Source organism: Ciconia boyciana, chromosome 2 (assembly GCF_034638445.1).
Source record: "Ciconia boyciana chromosome 2, ASM3463844v1, whole genome shotgun sequence".
NCBI lineage: Eukaryota > Metazoa > Chordata > Aves > Ciconiiformes > Ciconiidae > Ciconia > Ciconia boyciana.
The window spans coordinates 106,770,717-106,788,284 of NC_132935.1; the positions used below are offsets into that span (position 1 = coordinate 106,770,717).

At 39.4% G+C, this 17,568-nt stretch overlaps 1 protein-coding gene across 10 annotated transcripts in view; it reads left to right on the forward strand.

Annotated features, from left to right (window-relative positions):
• TNS3 (tensin 3) overlaps positions 1-17,568 on the forward strand; it is a 249,233-nt gene that overhangs the window by 2,341 nt on the left and 229,324 nt on the right. For 2 of the 10 annotated variants that reach the window (XM_072853455.1, XM_072853458.1), the window contains exon 2: positions 5,046-5,153. The exons of the other annotated variants lie outside the window; for them this stretch is intronic. The gene's annotated coding sequence lies outside the window, so the exon portion shown is untranslated. The remainder of the gene's footprint in view (positions 1-5,045; positions 5,154-17,568) is intronic. 10 annotated transcript variants of the gene reach the window in all.

Below are 17,568 nucleotides of genomic sequence, written 5' to 3' on the forward strand. Positions count from 1 at the left end.
TTCCTGCTTTTCTTTGTGGCTGCCTGGGGCTGCTAATTGAGAGTCTGCTGCTCAGAGTACTCTCCAGATAATTAATGTTATTAATATTGCTTAGGAATAACTCCTTTTAAGCTAGATTTTACTTCCAAGTTTGTTCTTGATTCTTCTTTTCCTTGTTAAAGATATCCTGAAGTGTCAAGTGAACCTGAGCATTGAACCCAGGAGCAAGAGAACAAGCTAAATGATGTTAAACTCCTCTTCCTGTGACACTTAAAGGGACAGGGAGAGGGTAACACCAAGCAGCAAGATAAAGAAATCTGGTAGTTCCCTAGCACCAGTCCGTAGGGATATAGCAGGGACTGCTGGGGCTAAGCAGAGCTTCACCACTCTCATACCATGAAATGGATGGTCTACATTCTTCTCTTATTATATATTAGTATAAATCAAGAGTTTCTTCTCTGAAACAAATTGCATTTCATCAGTTTTAAATTAGTATGAGTGATAGGGGAAGCTGGACCAGTAATTCTCAAAATATTGGTTATAAAATGAGTTCAAATGATGGAGTAGTCTACAAAGCTGGCATAGGCTCCAATTTATGCTGCTATTATGGAACAGAAAACGTGGGCAGGATGTATTAACATCAGTGGCTTTATTTTACATCTGGAAGATGAAAAAGGAGGCAACAAGCAACAGCTTAAAATAGGAGCTTTCTATATTGTTGAATTTCTATTGATCTTTCTCTTCCAGCAGGAAGATATATGATTATACAATAGGAATTTCTACCACTGGGTGGTTGAAATAATTGTAATATTAGACGTTCTGCCTCAGAATATGCCAAAAGGTCTTAAGACAAAGTTGAAGGGAAAATAGCATAAATTTGAATCTGGGAAGGTGTTTTAAAGAGGTGGTTTGTTTGTTTTGTATTTTCAAGGGGAGGGGTAGATTTTTCTAGTATGATTGCACTAGACAACTATTTTTCTCTTGGAATCAATGGAATTAAGCTAACTTAAAATTGGCACTAATGCCACAGGTTTGCAATTATGTTTTTTGGTTAGGTCTCGTCCTCGGGTGGTTTATCAGCTTTCTGTGAGGGGCCGCTGTGACAGTGACTATTGAATTCCCTGTTCAGTCTGGACTGGAGTCAGTACTGAATGCAAGCACCAGCCCTGGCTCAGTATCTGTAGGCAATCCTTCCTGAGCAGATCCCAATGTTACCTGAAAACTCATTGTCTTAATCTTTACTTTTTAACCACGCCTTTAAATTTCTTTTTCTTTGTGTATAATATTGTAAGGGAGGTCAGACTCCCTGAACAATCTTTAGTGAGGTCAGACTTCTGAGAGGAGCAATTCTTGGGATTTTTTTTTTTAAATTGGAAGTTGAGTGTGAGAGATAGGAACTTGTTTGCATATAGTTTCTGATAAGTTCAGTTCAAGGACTCGTATTTTTACAGCTCATAACATTTTATGATAATAAACACCTGTGTTTTGCATTGCTGATATTTTCTTGAAAAAGAAACAAGTTATCTCAGTCCTGCTTAGATCAGCAAGCAAAAAAGCAAAGTAAAGCTGAAGTGCAAAGTAACGTAAATAAAGTAACTTTTTCAGAGTTGCTCAGCAAATACATAAAAGACTTCAGGTTTACTGATCCTCAGTGTAATGCTTTTCCACTGAAGCATATTACTTTTTAAGTAATGACTTGTCACTTGTGCAAAGCAAGGAAAAAGGACAGTCCAAATGGATCTCCTGTACTTTCTTCTCTGTACAGTAGGCTTCCATATTCTATCTAGGTATCTCTGACTGGGTGAAAGTGTGCAAATGTGAGGATGCTACTCTACATCAGAGAGTAGTCACCAATATTGCAGAGTCCATAATCTCCCTGCAGGAATATTCTGGCTTCTGCTATTGATGACTTATTTGTACAGATGAAAAGAATAGGAAGAAAAGTAGTTCTTCCAGGAAGAAAGATTTTAAAGGGTTTTTGGATTTAATACTAAGCAAATAGCAGCATTGGGCCAAAATGCCCACAAGCTCATAAGTCTTTAGCATCATTTCCTTGTATTGTGTTATGCAACAGAAGAGTCAGAATAAAACAACAAGAATCCTTAAGAATTTTTTTTTTGCCAGTGCTAGGTCATCTGTGCAGATTGCAGGCCAAGATGATGACAACTGTAGAAGACCCAGCCAGGGGGAACATTATTAGTCAAATCCTAATCAAGAAGCTGATGAATCCTGTGGGCCAATCACCCTTTTGTTAATGAATGTGTTCTTTCATCTAATGAATAAATTCTGGAGGAAAGTGGCATCATTTTTATTATTGTACGTAGATGGTAAATCCCTTAGACTATGTGTCTTGTTCCCACTCCATTATTATTATTTAACCAGTCAGGTTAATTCATGTAATGATGTCCCTGTCAGTAATGTTTTTTAGTACATGAGAATCTTGGGGAAAGTGGAAGCTAGCCTAATACAGACTACGTAACAGTATGCAATTGGAGTTCTTTTCAAGGTCTTCAGCACAATATCTGGTTCCTTAAGTGCAAGTTGTCTATGATATTTTTAATGACCAAGGAAAGCTTTTCAAAACTCTCAAGCAGTTTTAGCTGCTGTATAAGTTAGGTTTCCAAGTGGTCTCAGGCAGGTGAAGTACACTGAAACATAATGGCTGTTACTGGAAAGAATTACATCTCCAGTATCCTGCCTTCTGTCTGACAGCTATGATATACCCGGTGGAAAATGGGCTAGATAGTTTTCAGTCATTTTACTTCCCTCTTGCTGAAAACCATTGTAAAACTGGATTAAAGATTTTTTTAGAAAAATAATCGCAGCTTCAAAACTTAACAAAAATAATTTCTTAGACGAACCGATAAGCAAAGGATTTAAAACACTTCTTCCTTCCAGAAGAATATCAAGTGAATAGTAGGAAAGAGAAGGTTCCCCAAATGGCTCAGTTACTGCCCTCAAGTGACATCCTGTAAGATGAACAACTTTCCCATGAAACTTACAATAGAAAACAGGTGGTTTTATTTTTTTTTTAGAGTTTGTGGGTTACTTTTGAGCATTGCTGTAGCTTTATAATTTCAGAATTGTTTCTTCCCACAGACTATGAATGTTAAATTGTATTATTTTAAAAGAAAATTCATTGCTGGTTCTGTTTTTTAAATCTAAATATGGAAGTTTCCTGGATCTTGGACAGTCTTTGGTTACCCAGAAAACCGACAGAAGTCTTGGAGAACAGTGAGGGAGAAATGACTGTGTTGAATATAAGCAGGTACCATCTGCTGCAAATCTAGATGGTTAAAAGTAAGGAGGTTAAATAGTTTCAGTCACCCCACCATTTCATAAAGCTGTTTCTTTGCACAGACGGTTCAGATCACAATTCCATCACTGATACACGTTGTTTAATCATCCAAACCAATGATTAAATTATCATAATTGTTATTCAAAACATGTGAGTTCTTTTATGATATGTGGAATGAGAGTCATGCTCCTTTTCCTATTTCTCCTTCATTCCAGCTGGTCCTCCCTCCTGACCTCAGGGCTGATACAGATCCCATGGCCCTCCAACAGCAGAGCGAGCTCCTGCTGATTTTAATAAATCCTTGAGTAGCACTGGTGCCTGAGCAGTCTTGGCCTCTCTCATGAAAAAGTAAAATGTTAGCAGCATTTCCCTTCCTCCTCCACTCTGCTCTACTCATGTAAGAGGTTGAGGAATCATCATGAGTCTGCGATGGTTGAATGTTGTACTTAGCTCCAGCAGCAGGGTTCTTCATTCAACAAAGCACTTGAAAATTAAGCAATTTCTTAAGCCTGTTCCTATACAATAAAATACTTACAGGCTCATGTGATCTTGACATCTCTAAAAATTGAAAATTAATTTTAAAGATGACTTAAAATAGTTTACTGAATTAAAGTTTAGGAATGTTTAATCCCCTTTATGGGGATTAATATACATATATTATGTATAATATACATAATATAATGTATATTAATGTATGATGCTGGTCATGATAAATTTCCCCCTCCTCACCAAACATAACAACACTTATTATGCCCTCTTTTATTTTCCTCCAAAGAGATAACTACTTGATATTTCCTTTTGCTTTGTTGCATCCTCTCAGATACCCTTACAAAAACAGCTTTCTTGCCCACTGCCCTCCTTTTTCCCCTAAAGTGGGTACATAGATCACACGATGCTTGGGTGTGAAACTGTATCTGTGATGCATCCAGGTATAGATTTTCACTTGTTTAACCCTGATATTTCATACTTTAACATGCTTAGTTGTTTATGTATAATATAGGCCCTGGTTTAAATATCTGCAGTTGCTGAATTGGGCTCTGATTCGATGGCTCTTACAGCAACAAAACTTCCAGTGCCGAACACAGCTCTTTGTGGATCTCTTATAGCATTATAAGAGACTACTGGTGCAACATAAAACGCATAAATAAGGTTTAAGAATCCTGATTCAGTCTCATACAAAGCTGCTAACAACTGCTCAAAAAATCTAGGCAAGTGAAGATACCTCTTACTCAGGAAATAATTTATACGGGATATAGTGCCCTGGCAGTTAAAATACAAATACCCTGCAGAAAATTACATTTCAGGGGGCTTTTTCATCTTTAGCATGGATGGTAGTTAACAATATTCTTCATGTTAACCTTCTTATGTATGGACTGGGTTGGGGAGGCATACGTGGGAGGGACCAAGGGAGGAAAAGGAGATTTAAGTTAGAAGCCAGCTAACAGCTTGCAAGAAACTCTGTAAGCTCATATGCTGTACTCCTGCTTTATTTATGTGAATTCCCACCATCTCGGTTTGACTGTTAGAAAAGAGGCTATGGTACATAGTACATGACACGACTTGAGTCCCAGTGGCTGGATGTTGCAGCTACCTTCATGTTGTGAATTTATTTTATGTGACCTGCCACTTCCTATAATTGATGACTTCTGGAAGAAACCTTTCCCCTCCACATGGCCAAAAAAACCCCAAATGTGAAGTGGCCTTCTCCTAAAAACAGATGAAGAGAAGACAGCAGTGCACTAACTTTTTGTTTCTTTTCTCCTTCCAGCCTGCTATGTTTTTAATATATAAAGAGCCAAAATAAGTGGGATTAGATTTTCCAACTAGACATGATTTTGCTACGCTAACTCAAGTAAACACAGTGGGAATGTAAAAAGTAAGTATATGCCCAGTGCTGAGTGTATGCTAGGTGTTTCTTGGTGTGTGTGAGAGGTTGAGATTATTTTTGTCTTAGTTTGTGCCCTCTGTAGTTCCTTGCAAGATGGTGGAGAGAGAAGTTTGACTCTGCTTCGTGACAACTAAAGGCATTATGAGATGCTGTTTGGCAGCTCACCCATTTAGGACTTGAGTAATGTTTTTGTCCTTAGAAAAAAACATTAAAATAGTTCAGGATTTCTGCATTTGTTGTCTGGTGTTCTATGCAGTCTCTGCCCTACTATTTCACCAATTTCTGAGTCAGAAATTATTATTCTGCTTAACTGGTAGCTCATTTTTCCTGGAGAATTACTATGGGATGTGTTTATGAAACCCTGTTTTTTTGTTCAATGACCTGGCAGTTTTAAGATCAAATGGGAAAGGGCATTTGACCTAGAAGGCACAGTACAAATTTTATCACCAGAGGACAGCAAGAATAGGTATGAGAATCACCTGAAATGTATAGGTACACCTTTATACTTTGTCTGAAACAATAACTTTAATTAAAAGTTCTGTTTGAAATCAGTTTGGATGATCATTGAGAATACCTCTACTTTCAAAATTAGTAGCATATCTAAAATAAAACTTGTATGTAAAGTCCTAGAGGTTCATTTTCATATGAAGCAAATGGCAACCTCAGATGTCACTTCTAAGAAGTATGGGAATTTTTAAGTCATCTTTTTATTCCAATTTTGCAGGTTTTCCATTGTCTCTGTCACAATACAGCACTTTTTCATCTTGGCTGTACTGAAATAAATGGAATGGTGAAAAGACACTTAACCAAAAAAACTTGGTAGTACAGCCTGTAACAGATCTTCTTACTTCAGTTTATCTGTGCTTTAACCATCAGTCAATACTGCTTTCTACAATAATGGGTTCCTGGCTATTTTTTTTATTCTTATAAGGTCTTTGCAATTAAAGCCAAATACCATTGCCTTGTGGATCTTCCCTTTTGAATTAAGGGCATAAATAGCTGTTCCACCTATCACAAATAACATAGACGTGAAATGTTTTAGAGAGTCAACTGCCACCATTGTTCATCAGAGCTGTTCCAGATCTGGGGAGAGAAAATTGAATGAAGCCAGAGCTAACTGAAGTGAATAGGCACTCTCATTCATTCCAGGCCTGTTTCATTTTATAACACATACATAAAACTAAAGCAAGAAGTCTCTAGGGTGATAGGGTAAAGTGAAGTTTATCTCAAGGTCTTTGAGATTCCTACTTACTATCAGCCATACAGTACATTTTCTTGTAAGGACTCTTATCAGATCTCAAGAGCTTGCCATGGCAAGGATGACCACTTCAAATCATGATGGTTAGGAGGTGTTTCAGTCTGGTATTTCTGAATTGGCTTTTGAAAACAGAGTTCATTCCCAAATCCCATGTGATAACCAGCTTTGAGCATGCCTTGCTCCCTGACAATGCTGCTGTTAATCCACAGATTTGTCATGCCGCTGTACTTGGTTTGTAGATCTTCCCACTGGCCCTGGTCCAGCTGGTCATGGAAGTTACTGCCTCTCTGGGGAAGGGCCAACCCCTCTTCCATCCCAGTCTTTTCTGGCTTCCAACCTCAGCCAGCTGGTAATATAAGGAGAGCTGATAATATAAGAGTCATCTTGAGGTGACTTACTGTTTTCTAAAACCCGTTTGGACCCTGTGGGCTTTAAGAAAAGTTACTTATGTCCCAGATCCCCTTCGAGTCACCAAAGCTAGAAGTTCTCTGTCACTTCTTGGATACTTAACTTACAATGATAATCCTAATTGCACCTTTACTCCCTGGTATGAATATGAGCAGTTTCTGTAGCAAGAGTTTAGGTTTTTAAAAAAAATTAATAGATGTATTTTTACAAAACGCAGCACAGTGCTGCGTCAGTACATGTGTGAATGTACTTGCATGCCCACGCTGGTTGTTATTCATATGTCAAGTTACTTGTGAACCCCAGAATGTATTTGACCACATGGCTAAACTGGTGGTGTATTAATTTTAAGTAATGCAACATAAAGCAATAAGTCATTATTATGATGGATCTGGGGCACACTACAGAGCTGTTGCTTTCCTTAGGTCATGATTTTTAACAGTTGAATTATGCCTTTATATATGCTGCCTTACACATGGTGTGAAGTCAGCCATTTTTTCAGGAGCTGCAACATGCAGAGCAAGATGTATCTTTTTGGTTCCCATATAGATTTCAGGATGGAGGGACCAGGTTGGTTATGTTTTGGCTGTGGGACTTGCAAGAGCTCTGTTAAACAACTGCTGCTTCCCGTTCTCACAACTAGCTGGCCTTGGCCTTTTCGTACCTTCTGCCCTGAGAAGACTGTCATCCACAAACCTTCCCAGCTCTGACCTACCCCAAATGCATGTAACACTGTGGATACTTTAGCCCTCCATTACATGTCTGGCAGGAATGTGGAGCACAGCTGATGGAAAATGGGCCATTGCTTTTGGATCTCCACTGTTACCAATACTTGCCATACTGTTCGGCTGTGTCACCAGCTCACCAGGCAGACGGCTGTATGTGACATTCAGGGGGAAAACACGTGGAGAGAATTGGGGCGATATGTGGAAATACTACATATTCTTTCCTTTCTGTTAATTGATGGAGAGTTGCCAGTGATGAATCACAGCTTGATGTCATAAGCCACTTCTTATTTATCAAAAACAGTTGTAAGGGGGACAGAGAATAAATGTGCTGTTCAGCATCTTGTTTCTGTTGCTCCCCGTTCTCTGTCATCCAGCTACAGAACACTAACAAAGAGTCTACTCCTAATGCTTTTTGTCAGTTATCCAAGCAATCAGAGCCAACAAATGCTTTTTTAAAGTAACAGACTCTCAGAAACTAATGCAAGTTTGGGACTTGAAAGAGCAAAAGGTTTTCATTATGCTTTTAAAGCAAATGTCAAACATAAACTCTTTTTCATGTCCATATAAGCCCAACGGGCATGGAATGCCTGCTTCCTGCCAAATCTGGTATTAACTATGGCTATCACTTAGAGGGAAATTAAAACCATTTGGGTCTTTGTCCTTGAAGGCTCCCCATACAATTTATGAAGGCTCTCTGTAGATTTATTGCAATGTCAGTTCATGGGTTTTCAGTGTGTGTATTCAGTATGGTGCTTCAGCGACAGGCTGATTATGTTGTGGTCTTGAATGCAGTGGTCCAAGGGCTTTGTTTAAGCATATGCACAGTGGCACCAGGACCTAGACATGGGTGTGTGTACGCACGCATGTGCGAGAGAGAAAGAAAGATGATACAGAAGATGAATGAGTTCAACCTGGGGATTTTGACCTGGATTTCATACTGCTTTAATTTTGGTGGGTGGTTCAACAAAGGGTTGTATTTTTAGCCTGTCTTTAAGGTATTTGGAACAGTTTTTTCTTGCCTTTGTGCTTGAGCAGGGGAAGGTGCTACTTTGTGCATGAATGTTTTTGATGGGCACTGTAAGAAGAACTATATTCACGTGAAAATAATGATTGTGAGTATAGCACTTCACTCAGCTCTTCCAGCGCCATGGCACCACTAGCAGTGCTAACTTGAGGAAGGCTGAAGTCATGCAGAGGGAAGTCTGGTGGCTGATCTGTTGCCCTGAGGTCCTGTGGTTGTAACTTGCCTAAGTAGGAGGAAGCTGAGGTTCACAGTTACTCTGACACAAAAGCGTGTCTTCTGTTAACTGCTTATGAGACATTTGACCCATAGCTTTTCCCTGAGTCATTCCTAACTTATTTCCCATTGACATCTGGGTAGTTTTAGTTGCATCAACTGTGTCCCCACCTGGGAAAAAAAGAGAATCTGTTGGCTTAAACGGAACAAAACTTGCAGGATTTTAGGGTTTGTCGATTGTGGTGTTTTAAATCCAGTGATCTGAAGGCAAAAGCTGTAGTGTTCTTCACTGTGGAACCATGTCAGAACAGTATGGGGATGGCTTTTCTTTCCTCAGCCCTCATTTGGAAAGAATTCCTATTTAGGAATGCATTTACACATGTAGCATGAAGACTCTCAAGATGTGAGGGTCTAGACAAAAGGAACACTGATGGAACGCTCAAAAAGAGTGATGGGGTAGCCTCTGTGTCACCAAACTGTGACACTTTGCTGTTTTCCCCACAGAAAAAGGAGCCTGGTTTTAATGTATCAGCTGGGATCAGTGAATGCACTGAACATCCATAAAAGGAGAAATTGAAGAATAATACTGTTTTGCAAGCAAAAAGGTGTTTTCCTTATTTCTCCCTTGCAATCCATCTTGAAAGGCCATTGATGCTAAATATTCATTAAAATGTGGAATTAATTGACCAGAACCAAGTGCTTGGTTTCATTGTGGATGGCCCCCATCTTGAGAGGCAGAGGTTCTTCTAGAAGTGTGGAGCTGAGCCTTAGGCAGCTCTGACTGAGATTCCAGCGATGCTTGCTTCTTCTTGGGTTTTGCAGCTCTATTGAAGTTGTCAGTGTAACAGCATTGGAATGTCATTCAAAAACTTAGCAAACCTGACCTGGTTTCAGCAATGTCGGAGGGCATTAGGTGGAAAAATGAATTATGTGGAACTCACCAGAGAATAGTATTTTCAGTTTAAATTGTTTTAAATTCCTTTTAATTCCAACTCAGATAAAGTTAGCTGCAAAGGACTGGTTCACAAGATTTAAAAATATAATCTTAACTTTTTGCTGAAACATGGTGAGAATGAGAAAACAGGATGAGAATGATTAACCTTGCTACAAGATTGCACACAAAATACTTTAAAGTGGTAGCTGTTATGAAATACACTGTGGATTTAATAATTTACTTATAAATATTCATAAATTCAAACATTCTGTTGCTTCCACATACTGTAGAAATTTTCATTAAGAAATTTATGTATTATACTTTGTCACAAAAAATAAAAGCAAGGAATAAATAAATAGCAAGAATCCTTGTTAATACTACTACAGTTGCACTTCAGTGCTATCTTCAGTGTTTTGATCAATTATCGCCATAACTTTTTAAAGCTGAAGATCTACTTAATTGAATTATTGCTTTCAACACTTTTGTATCTTGCATGTGTCTGCAAACTAAAACTTGGCTTATATGGACAGGGCAAATATGAAAAGTGCATTTTCAGTCTGTGTTTACGGAGAAGAAGGATTTGAATTGGGAGTTTGTGCTATGAAGCTGGGATCCCGACTTGAATAAGCATCATGGGGATTTGACACAGATGAATGGACTGCTGGCTGCTGGATTCTTGAAAATTCTTTGAACCTCCGTTTTTGGCTAATGGTGGGGGGAGAATCACATTTTGCCCTTCCTGTAATAAGTCAGAAAAAACTTGCCACAAGGCATTCCTCCTCTAAAATAATGTTGGCAGTTTGGGCTGTTATACAGAAACTGGGAGCCAGGATGAAAGAGGAAACCTTGCCAAGAAATCCTAAAAATAGAAAGCCGAAAAATATTACTGGTGTCACTGGAAGGCTTACACTTTTAATTACTTTCATATTGTGGCCTTAAACTCTATGAAAATCAGAGTGCATTGAAAGCATTCTTCTGAAAATACCTGTAGATTTTAAAAAAAACTTGCAAGCTGGACATTGAGCTGTGGATCACATTCTCCTAGATGCTAAGAAATCTGACTGCCCTCAGTATATAAGGTAAAATTTAGAAATCATATTACATAGGTGGTTTCACACCCCCACTCCACCCCTTATACTGTCCTTTCAGCTGAGGGGATAATTGGATTCTGGAATGCAGAGGTATTTATAGTTACATCTCACTTGATCCAAATATTAATATTGTTTTCTTATTTGAAGGGGGATAATTTTGCTTTAAGCTACATTTTAAAAAGAAAACACAAAAAATCATCCTGAAAAAAAAAAAAAAAATTCTAATACTTTGTAAAGGCTGTGCTTTTGCACCCTCCATATGACTTTTGCCTGCTCTGTGTAAGCTATTTTTCATGTATGCTCTTTCTTGTAGACTAAATATTGATCTAATAGAGTGTAGGAGCTGCAGAAATGTTCAGGGTATTCAGCAAGACACATAGTGACTATTTACTTCATCATGCTTCCATTGAAGATAAGTTCTTAATGGATATAAAAATCAAATTACTTAGGAAAGGAGGGCCAGTAAAGTGTTACTGCTTTGTTAATAAGAGGGGTTATTGGCTTTTTTTCTAAGGTTTTTTCTTTCTTTTCTGAAAACTCTTAAATAAATGAAAATATTGTGATGGTTCAGAGATTCAGTATAGAGAAGAACAATTAAGAATAATAGAGTCCTTACAGGGACCTGGTTTAGCCTCATATTGTGTTCTTTTGCTGTGCTGTCTCAGTCCTTTGCATGAAAAAAGGGAGAGGTTGACTGACTAATGCAGCAGTAGCGATTGTATTTTTTGGTAGTGACAGAAAAGGGATGTATCACTCAGTGGTGAAGGAAGATCTTTGCATTGAGCTCATATGCTTCCTTACGTGTGTCCTAGATTTAGCTTAGCTATTTGTTTTCTAGAGTATATCCCAAATATTGTGGTGTATAACGTCTATAATGAATATCAGACTTAGAAATCAGAAACCTCAGCATCAACATCTAGCATCAGGATATTGGATTTTATATCTTATTCTTAAATGAAACTACAGGAGAATCGTATTCTGACTCTCTCAGAGGGTATGTGTTGGTGTTGGGGATGCAATGGATTAGAAATCCAAGTTCCTTTTACATGGTGAGGAGTTGTTGCTGCTGCTGCTGTTGATAACAACAATAACAATAATTTTGAAACCCATCTATCCATCTTCGGGTCCCACCAGGTAAGAAAAATTTTCTGTATGTCTGTGACCTGCAGATTAAAATGATACTTGCAGCATCAGTTAATACTTCATCTGTCTACCTTGCTTGTTTTATAGCCTACTCTTTTGGAGAGACTTTTCAACCAATTTTCAAACCTCAGGTATTTAACCTAAGGAGCTGTGATGCCAACATCGAAAACCATGTTCCTAACAAGTCCTGCTAAAAGGCTGCCTTGCTGCTGGAGAGGGCTAGACTCACTGAGTGCTTCCTGCAGAGTTTTTGCAGTATGGCCAGTTTTAGCAGTGACTAGATCAAATAGATCTGGTAGTGTCTAAATGACTAGTGGAATGACTCTGGGGTACAGTCTTTGCTTACATGGGTTAGAAATTCTTACAGGACCTTTTTGCCTAAGAGGGAGCTTCCTTCCTTTGGCTGAAGTCATGCTGTACATTCCTTAGAGAGACACAGAGATTGGGGGATTGAGGAAAAATACTGTACCCAGTGTAACTGTGCGTCCTGGCCATGACACTATGGTGATTGGAAGAGCACCTCAAAGTACTGATTATAATATAGTCTCATGGGCTGCTGGACTATATATATTTTGAGGCACACTTATTCTGACTTCCATTGACGACCACTTTTTATTGACTGGAAAGATGTCATGCAAAAACCTACACAAGAGAAGCAAGTGACATGAGGACAAGGTACAAATCTACATATGGGATTATAACCTGTTTTGTTTTTCTTTTAAATCACATATGAAAATGTTTAACTGGGACATAACATTGTGAGCTGTGGAATACTTGTGAGCCTAGTTCTCATAGCTGAATACATTCAGAGTGTGGGAAAAACGGAAACCTTGTTGTAGAGAGAGGCTTCTTCTGAGCCAATTGGATGACATCTAAGACCTCAGATTAAAGTGCAAGAGGAGGGAAGAGTTGATAATTACAGCATAGATGCATACAACTCTCAGGACATAGCAGAAATCATAGGTTGCAAACATAACTGGCAGAGTGCACCCAGAAGTAAGTTCACAGGGACGTATTTTCATTCTGTGCAGACAGCGTGAGGCTAACTGGGTTTAGCTGCAGTGCTAACCAGGAAGAGAGTTCAGGCTTTTGAGATGATATGGTGCTGTCAATTGCAAAAAGTGCAAAAGGCAACATAACGTCTTGCTTTCTGACAGTCTTAAGAATTGGTGCAGCAGTTTGGTGGTGTTTACTGCATTTATTGTATGTTCTTGAAACACTGTCCTTGGGAGCTGAATAATCAATGTCAGCAAAGAAGTGCTCTGGCTTTTGCCCTGTGGCTTTTTCCACCTCGGTGCATGTTGCACACATTCTCCTAGTGTTATGACCATCTGAAAGCGCAGGTGTTTATAAAGGTGCAAAAATAATTTTCAAGGAGTTGAGAATTATTTTATTTTTTAGCCTCTGTCAAAACTATGTAGAAGAGAAGTACAAAGATCAAGGGAGGGAAATCCTGACTCCCCGGAGTAGCAAATCTCTGCTCGGGTTGCTAGAACCAGAACATCAACCGCAGACCTTTCATTAGGAAAGGCCTCTATAATTGGTCCTTGCCCTTCTGATTGTTGCCACTGTTACTGATCTGGATATCCCTGAATAGCTGTGGTATCTATTTGCAACATGCATTGCTGGTGGTGAGTTTTCCGGTGGTGAGTTTTCCAGTGCTGGGAAGGAGGTGTGGGTTGAGAACATTGTGCTTTCCTTATGAAACCTGGGGGGGTGGGGGTGGGGGGGTGTGTGTGTGGTAGTAGCAGCAGCCAGCGATTCTGTCCAGCACTAGGACAGAGTGGGAAGCCCCGCAACCAAACATGGCCACGTGGGGCCATTTAGAATTACCATGCATGTTTGCACCTAGGACATTCATATGTGCTGTGGCCTCTCGCTACGTGATACAGAAATTATATTTTTTATTTGTTTGCTCCCCTTTCCCCCTCAAATTCCAGAAGGATGTAGCAGGGGGCGTTGGTGGGTTGACTGCCAGTTCAATGGCCATCCATCTAGTTGTACTAGAAAGCACGAGGTGAAAACAGAGCAAATGAGGTCTAAGAAAGACTGGCTCCTGGAGGAGTGGATGAAGGCAAATTAATCCTAAGAAGAGTTCCACAATATGATTTCCAACACTTCAGCTCATGATTAATCTATCATAATCAAGGCTAATTACCAAAAGAAGAAAAGGGAACATCAGTTACACTGTTATAGGGCCACTGAAGACTGTATTAGTTCCCCAGCGTTTTTATGTGATGTGGTCTGCTCTAACCAAAACCTGTGGCAGGTGAAGGGAAATAGCCATGGAAACAAATATGAAAGACTTCTGTATGCTTTAATTAGGTCTAATACCTGGCCATGACAGTTTTGTCAGAGAAAAACAAAGGAAAACGAGTCCCATTGCTGCCTCCTTTCTCTTGTTCAGCCTTTCTCTCCTCCCCTACAATGCACACACAGTTTACTATGGGATTGCTTCTTGTGATGTACAAATGAGTTGCTATGGGAAGTTAGAAGATATCCCTCTGAAACAGATTCTGGAGATCCTGAGAAAAGTTTCACTGAAACTGTGACCATTTACCCAAAGGTTGGCTGTTCCTGTTTTTTAAGAGTAAATTTGTATTGAGGGAAGGAAAAAAAAAAGGACAAAAGGACCCTGAACTACAATACATTCATAAACCAGAGGGAATAAACAAATTCTGTTCCGTTTCTAACTAATTTTTATTATAACTTCATTTTTTTGGCTTTAAAATTACATCCTGCTCCAGCAGACTTGAATTTTTAGTGAAAAAAAAATTTAATAATTTCCTTCCTTTTCAGCTGTTGTAACTGTCTCTGTGAGTTACTACAGGAAGAGTATCTTATTCCTAACTTCCTGATCTGCCTGCAAGCTGATATCTGGTGCCCTCCTGAAACTTACAATTTTGATTGCTGGTCCACCCAGCCATGCCAGATTTATGTAAACAAGGTTTATACATCTAAAGATGCCAGAGAAGCAGATGTTTTATGTTTACTCTGGGTCTTTTGGCATCAGGAATTAGTGAACAAACTTAACACATCCAAAGCCACATGCCTTCTTTAATTGCACCTATATTAGATTTGGTGAAGGATCACTGTTTTGTCAAGCAAGAGATTTTACTGATTAAATTACTGATTGGTAGCTGTGCAAGCAGGCTCAGTCCTGAGTCTCTTTTTGGCTCTCAACAACAGACGGAGAAACTGATCTTTAACAGATACTGCTGTTCTCTCTGCTTTCATCCTATCCCATCTGTGTAATAAAGCTGCTGCTTGATCACTCTCTTGACCTTAAACCTTTGGCAACTGGGAGGGAGGAATAAAGAGAGAGGGTAGAGTGGGGGGGACTCTGAAGTAGGAGGCAGGGAGTGAATGATTTGTATGTGGAGATTCAAAAAGGAAGGGAGAGAGCAAAGGAGATCTTGAACAGGAAGGACCAGAAGATGGATATGAAAGCAAGAGCTGCAAAGAAAAGTGGACGAGAAGTGAAACAAAAAATAGCTGAGGAAATTAGAGATGGGGAGGGAAAGAGATAGGGAGAGGGAGCAAAAGATGAAAACCCAAGAAGAGATAACTTACCACAAGCTGCATAAATTTTTGTAATATGTATATATTGGCTTACAGTAATATTTATCTAAAAGTTATGCTCTAGGATACTAAGAATCTAGGCTTCCTACTTAAGTATCCCAGAAGATGATTTATTCAACTCATGTTAAGATTGGCTACTGCTGTTTGCTGACTACAGAGGGAGCTCAGACACTTTAAACTTGAAGGCCAGCTTTTAGCTGGCTAAAGTTTGGTAAAATGATTTCTACTTACTGTATTAGAGTTGGATGTTCTTATTTTAAAAACTGTAAAAGGTGTGGCTTTCTTAGAGAGAAGAGATCTTGGCGTTCTTGTAGGATTGGGATGGAACTGTAGGTCAGCACCCTTACTGGTGGGGAGGAAAAATTGTTTAGGTCAAAATAATCTGGCTTGACGCTTATACTTTATCTTCACCTGTGTGAAAAATGTAACAGTGTTTGGTTTGTGTGTGTGATTTGTATATCACTAAGGAATCAACTCTAATAGGTTTTTAGAATTATTGCCAAATTGTGAGGGTGTAAATATAACTATAGGAAAGATCTCTTGAGCACAGCACCTTAGAATGGAGATTACAAAAGAAAAAAAAAAGGTTGTGATTACATAAGAAACTTTAATTCTGTTGTTAAGCTGTCCCAGTCTCCACACTTGCAATTATGATCTCCCAAAACTTCAATTCCCATGACTGAGAATATGAATGTTACTTGGTGTGAATTAAGGGATCTTTATATGTTTCTTTGTCATCTGACTTCTAATTACTTATCTAGCAGCACTGACATCTATAGGCTTGTCTTCCAGTTGACAAGTTGAGAAGGGGAAAGCATTGCTTTGAATTCAGTTGCGTTAATCTGGGATGCTTATGGAAGAAACATTGCTAATTGTTTTTGAGGGGAGAAATGAAGACTTTTTCACACACGCATGTGCTTCTGCCGTGTTTAAATGCGTGTCTGTGAGTGCAGGTGTTTCTCAGTCCCTGTTGTTTCAAAGTAAAGTACTAGGAACTTTTTGCTTCCCTGAAAAAGTCTTGAGCCTCTGACTAGGGACCCACTAGAAAATGTCTGAGTATAAATAATTTTGCTAAAATGCTGCAGGTAGTCTTGGGTACTTAGGACCATCACAAGGTTTAGGTTCAATTGACTCTGTTTGTGTACCTTCTTACTTGGAAAGCCTGAAGTGTATGGTGATGTTTGCCTTGGCTGTGCTAAGACAAAAAAGCAATGTGGTTACTGTGTGTATGTAAAAGATTAAAACACCAAAAAAGTAGAAAGATATAGAATATTTCTGTGGGAAATGAAAGGATTAAGTAGGCAAACTAAATTTTACATAGGAAAGAAGAATACTTACTGGCATATATGACCTTGGGATTAAATGTTTCGTATTCCTCTCTACATCTCTGAAGAATGAATTGCACAAATGAAATTAGCACAGTACAGCCTAGCAGACATCCTGACACAGATTAGCCAAAAGCCTTTTCTATGTTTCCTGTATGATTCCAGGCCTATGTTTGGCATTTTTTATTATGAAGTCTGTAAAAAGTGAAATGCGTGCATGTGGGCTGGATGCTCCATATTGAAGCTTTGCATAACCATGTCTCTGGACGCTCCTGCAGCATGCTGTCATAGCCCTCGTCCTGTGTGTCCCACCTGCGCAGCCAGCACCCTCATGCTGACTGAAGCTGTGGCGGTGGTTTTTGTTGCTCAGAACAGCTTCACCTTGTTGTATGAGCATCTGCCAGGTGCCAATGCTCTGACCTGATCCTGGAGGGAGTAAAAATCGATCAATTATTAGTTAATTATTAGTTATTAGCAACTCTGACCAACGTGCGCGTTTAGAAGAGAGCAGATGGTTTTTGCGGGGTTAGCGTATCGGCCATCACCTGCTGTTGTAGCGGAGGTGGAAAGAGGGGAGGCTCCGAAATGCCCGGGCCGCAGCCCCCGCCCTGGCCGGCAAGCCTGCGGAGAGCGGGCGCTGCCGCCACGGGAGGGCACTGCAACCCTCCCGCCCCATAGGCACTGCCCAGGCACGGCCTCA